A 6,560-nucleotide genomic window follows, 5' to 3' on the forward strand; every position below is an offset into this window, starting at 1 on the left:
TTATATGAGTCAAGGCCTCGTGCTGTCATTATTTCTTTGAGTAATTCATTATACAGAATACCAAAGGTAGCCCCACCTACTGCCACATTTTTGATCACTGCTAAGAAAGGCAGCAAGCTCATCTCACAGACCAGGAAATTCATTTGTCTGGTTCACTCCCAAAATAAGGGGAAGATCATTGCTACATCCATGACCCCAGCAAATGGTTCCTCCACGCAGCAGCAGCAGCAAAGGGATACGGTCATGACAGAACACAGGAACAACTTCTCCTCACCCACAGGGGTACCACACAAGTTTTAGGTGGGCGACAAAGTTTGGTTACATCTGTAGAGAGAACGCCTTTCCAGAACCCATCAGAAACTCAGGCAACTCCGACACGGTCCTTACACCAGTACCAAGGCTACGGGCAACAATGCTTCGAAGCACATCATTCCTCCATTCCTTGGCTTGCACCGAGTGTTCAATGTGTACCTTCGTCGACCATGCTTCCCACCATTTCTAGTCACATCAGAGAGTGCAGAACAGCTCACCAGAGACCCAGCTCAGCAGAAGCTTCCTCATCTCAAGGAGGAACTCAATGCAATGGGGACCATTGCTTCCTAAGGGGGGAGGAATGATCCAGGTGGATGTTGGTGGCCACCCACCTATCCCATTTGGACCCCCACAACTGTCTCTTTCAGCTCTTTCAGTTTCCTAAATTGTAGCACAATTTACTATTTTTAGCAGCTTTTCGGGTCCTGATCTTCCGGAGCCGTTTTGAGGCCCTAAACGACGTTTTTTTGGGAATTTGGGGCAACATGGGTCCATGGACCGATGTTTCCTCCCAAAGTGGTAGTACTCGGATAGATCTTTCTAACGAGCTATCGTGCGCATCAAACAGAGATCGTATGCCAAAGTTACGACCCCGGGAAATTGATGTACCAATTTACCCAAACGGGGCCCACAATTTGGCGTTTCATCTTCTAGGGTTAGGTTTTGGAATGTGAAGGGTTTTCCATTGTTTCTCAACAATAAATAGGCCTTCAAGCCTCATTATAACACAATTTTAGAACAGTTCAGAGGCATGTAGCCGCACATCTCTTCTCAGAGATAAGCTACCATCGCCCTAGCTGGTTTATTTCCATTTCTGGTTGTAAGCATATTTCAGTATTTTACAGTAATGAAATGAAGTATTATTTCCGCTGCATCTTTGTGTTTATGGTTATCTCTGTATTTTATTGCGTTCTTGTTTAAGTCCGGATCAAGAAATTTTGTGAATATCTTAATTTCCAAAACTAATGCAAGCACTGGAGTTTAGAAAATAAAGCAGCAACAGAAACATCCCTTATATTTACACCATAATCTACTTATCCGGAATCTAAACTCAATGCAGGGTCGAGAGATGACAATACTATTTGAAATTTGAGGCTAAAATGGATGAGGGATGGATAGCCACTAGGTACAAATAACAAAGAGTAAATTTTTATTGGCATCAGTACAAGATGGCATGAGGAAAATGCAAAACAAAAGGCATATAACAGAGTGAGTACAAAGTCGTTTTCATGTATGTTCACCCATTTTGCAGAAATAGAGCGGAGATTTAGGCATACCTGTTAGATGTCTCGAGTCCAATTGTGGTAGTAGCGTTCATCTCCCAAAAGGAGGAAACATCTCAGAACCACTCATACACCACCGAAAAATAAAAATAAACACTGAAAATGTCTTTCAGGGCGTTAGTGAGAAAGAAAAACAAATCTAGGGTCACCGTCTGTCGAGGAGGCAATTTAAAAAACCAAGCCCTCGCAAAGGACACTATAAGCCCAGTTTCCAGGCAGAATTCAAAAACCCCCTGTGTTACCTTTCACTTTCTCACGACATCCTATGTTCAGCGCTATGATTGTAACCTTCAACCTCCAATAGATCATTTTTTCTTCGTGACTTCAGAAACTGGTTGTTGCTTTTTGCAAAAGTGAAGTCTTAATTTTCTTTTCTAGCTAGCTTCTATACTTATACTTTTTTCAGTGTGTGATAATCATGTATTGTGAGCTATGATTTTCATCTAGGAAGCTGGTAGACTCTCAACATAACGATAATTTACTAGTCGCAATGTTATAGGTTTATTACTCTGAAAACATCTCTGTGTAAATCTTGGTAAATTCTAATCAAATATATTGATTTTTTTTCTTGAAAAAAAATTAAGCCAATAATAAGTTTTAAATATTTAATATTTATTAAATCAATAATAAATTTTTAAATATTTAATATTTATTAAATCAATAATAATTTATTAAATATTTAATAAAAAAATTGAAGTCAATAATAATTTTTAAATATTTAATATTTATTTAAATTTATGATTTATTAAAGCAATAATAAGTTTTAAATAATTAATAATTAATATTTAATATTTAGTTCAGTTTAGGATTTATTTTATAATGTAACGATTTCTAAATTTCTAGTAATCAAAACAACCTACGAAATATTTAATTACTTTATTTTATTTCATTATATACATAATTATTTAATAATAAGTGAATTAATATATTTAAATATTAAAATAAATTCATGATTTAAGTTGTGATACTTGGAAAAATATTAATCCAATAATAAGTTTTAAATATTTAATACTTAAATTTATGATTTATTAAGTCAATAACAAGTTTTAAATATTTAATAAAAAAAAATATTTAATACTTAAATTTATGATTTATTAAGTCAATAACAAGTTTTAAATATTTAATAAAAAAAAAAGTTAATAATAAATTTTAAATATTTAATATTTATTTAAATTTATGATTTATTAAATCAATAATAAGTTTTGAATATTTAATATTTAGTTAAATTTATGATTTATTTTACAATGTAGCAATTTCTAATTTTTTTTTTAATCAAAATAATTATGAAATATTTTTATTAAATTTACTTGATTTTATTTCATTATATACCTAATTATTTAATAATAAGTGCATTAATAAATTTAAATATTAAAATAAATTTATGATTTAAGTGGTGAGACTTATATAAGCCTTTCCTGTCTCCTTTATTAGATCAACACAATGTATATCAATCTATGTTGGAATTTTGAGGATAATTACGCCGTAAGGCATTACCCTATGAAATGAACTTAGTTCTTGTCCACATGTCACCGTACCCATTGGATTATATTTATCCCGCACTATAAGGCGTTACCCTATGAAATGAACTTAGTTCTTGTTTACCTGTCATCACTGTACCCATTAGATTATATGTTAGATGTTCAGATGATTTTCAGTCGTTTGATAAAAATAGTTTGAATAATTGGTTAGATCAGTGGTTTATTTTTATTGACCTACTTTGAAAAACTATCCTACATTCACCTGCAAACAAAAATGTGACCATGCCTCTCTTTTTTTGGAATTTGTCAAGCATACTCACAATGCACATATTTTATACTTTTGAGATTGTTTCATCTAGTAGAAATCAGGAGGAGTCTGTAAATTCACAGGTTGCTGACTAGCCACTAGCCTAGAAAATTTATAGGTTTTTGAGTAGCCATCCACCTAATGTGAAGGAATTTGCAGTGGATTATTGAAATTAAAGATCAGAAGAAGACAACATTCAGAATCGAATTAAAAGTGAAAGGCATTTCACGACGATATTCAGAGGTATCGACTTTCGGCTCTCATTTTAATGTCCTTAGTATACTTCATTTGATTGAAATCATGTTTTAACTAAGGTATCGACTTTCGACTCTCATTTTAATCTCTTTAGTACAATGCATTTGATTGAAATCATATTTTACTTGATAAGTGTGCTTTTAACATTTTAGCATGGGAACACACTTTAAATTTCCACGCACTACTAAACTTTCCTTGATTGGAGGAATGAAAATTAAACAATATACGTCATATTGGGGATTCTGAATAAGTCAATGCTTTCAAACTCATTGTTTAAATGGTAAGAATTTATTGGTATAGTAAAGTTTTGGTTGTATGGGTAAAGCCCAAAACATTGTTTATTGTATAGATTTTATTATAAATTATGTTTATTGAGGAATAGAGCTTTCTGGCATTCATGTGAATTTATCTTTTGTTGGGATTTTTTAGTGTATTATTTTTGAAGTAATTGGTAAAACAAAATAAGTCTTTTTTCACTTTAATGTTTTTTTTACCTAAAAAGAGTTACAATAGAGAAGAGTTCTTACAAAATAACCACCACACTATTAAAAAAAAAATAGACATCACCATTTCCAACTGTTGTGTTGATGAGAGCTGCTAAATTCTCACCTAAAATTAAGATGTGAAACATTGAAAGAGACCTTACTTTTATATGTTTCTCCTGAGGATGATGAATTTGAGGCTATGAAATACTATGGCCTCACATTGAAATTAGTAGCGGTTAGGATGTCTTACCTCAAATTGAAATTAGTAGTGGTTAGGATGTCTTACCTGTTGCAAAATAGCATGTAATTTATAGTATGACCATCAATAATTTAACACTACTGTGAGCTAAAATAATAAAATATATTAAAAAAATAAAAACCATAATTTATTAAAATTTACATATTTCAATTTTTTAAATAAAGCATTAAAATTTTTGAACTACTTAGCACATCCAAAGATGCAGTAAGTGTCATTGACAATTTCAGAAGAGGACTCTCCATTGTTGAAATATAGAAGTGTTCATATTCCATTTACTAGCAATTTTAATTAATAAATATCTTTTTGATTGGAATTTAACAATATAATTTTTGTGAAATTGTAACTTTTGATTATTTAAAATGTGTTTTCAAATGTATAAATAAATTTACCAGCTTAAAATTTCTTTAAAACACTTAAATTTTGAAATTTATGTAACTTAGATTTACAATTTTAAAAAACATTTGAACAAACTTTAACCAAATCCAACAAAACAAAATTTCTTTAAAACACTTAAATTTTGAAATTTCCACAACTTAAATTTACAATTTTAAAAAATATCTTAACAAACTTTAACCAAATCCAACAAAAGAAAACACCACTTAGAAAATTGTTATTATTATTTGTGAAAAAATTGTGGCTTTGTTTTAGTGAGTCTTTCCATTTAATTCACATAGAACACATATTTGAGTAACACATTTGTCACACATATTTGAGCGACACATTTGTATTTTATGATTATTGATTCAAATTTTCCTCTATTTCTTTCATTTTAGTGATACATTTGTTTTTTATGATTATTGATGCAAATTTTCCTCTATTTCCCTCACTCTAGTGACACATTTGTCTTTTATGATTATTGATGCAAATTTTCCTCTATTTACCTCACTTTCTTGAATGTTTTAAACATCAAGGTTGTGGCCATAAGGTGTCTTTATGCATTATTACTATTATTTGTAAAAAAAAATGTCGCTTTGTTTTAGGGATTCTTTGCATTTAATTCACATAGAGCACATATTTGAGTAACACATTTGTCGCACATATTTGAGTGACACATTTGTCTTTTATGATTATTGATGTAAATTTTCCTCTATCTCCCTCACTTTAGTGACACATTTGTCTTTTATGACTATTGATGCAAATTTTCCTCTATGTCCCTCACTTTAGTGACACATTTGTCTTTTATGGTTATTGATGCAAATTTTCTTCTATTTCCCTCAGGATGTCTTAAGTGCTGAAAAATAGCATGTAATTTAACACTACTGTGAGCTAAAATAATAAAACTTATTAAAAAAAGAAAAACCATAATTTATTAAAATTTACATATTTCAATTTTTTTAATAAAGCATTAAAATTTTTGAAGACACGTTTGTTTTTTATGATTATTGATGCAAATTTTCCTCTATTTCCCTCACCTTAGTGACACATTTGTCTTTTATGATTATTGATGCAAATTTTCTTCTATTTCCCTCACTTTAGTGACACATTTGTCTTTTATGATTATTGATGCAAATTTTTGCTATTTCCTTGAGGATGTCTTACGTGCTAAAAAATAGCATGTAATTTATAGTACGACCATCAAAAATTTAACACTACTGTGAGCTAAAATAATAAAATTTATTAAAAAAAGAAAAAACCATAATTTATTAAAATTTACATAATATTTCAATTTTTTTAATAAAGCATTAAAATTTTTGAACTACTTAGCACATCCAAAGATGCAGTAGATGCAATAAGTGCCATTGACAGTTTCAGAAGAGAACTCTCCATTGTTGAAAATATAGAAGTGTTCGTATTCCATTTACTAGCAATTTTAATTAATAAATATCTTTTTGATTGGAATTTAACAAATATAATTTTTGTAAAATTGTAATTTTTGATTATTTAAAATTTGTTTTCAAATCTATAAAGAGAACTCTCCATTGTTGAAAATATAGAAGTGTTCATATTCCATTTACTAGCAATTTTAATTAATAAATATATTTTTGATTGGAATTTAACAATATAATTTTTGATTATTTAAAATGTGTTTTCAGATCTATAAATAAATTTAACAACTTAAAATTTCTTTAAAACACTTAAATTTTGAAATTTAAATTTACAATTTTAAAAAACACTTAAATTTTGAAATTTCCACAACTTAAATTTACAATTTAAAAAAATATCTGAACAAACTTTAACCAA

Source organism: Pinus tabuliformis, chromosome 1_2, assembly GCF_031772625.1.
Source record: "Pinus tabuliformis cultivar Carrire ecotype Pingquan chromosome 1_2, CPIR1, whole genome shotgun sequence".
NCBI lineage: Eukaryota > Viridiplantae > Streptophyta > Pinopsida > Pinales > Pinaceae > Pinus > Pinus tabuliformis.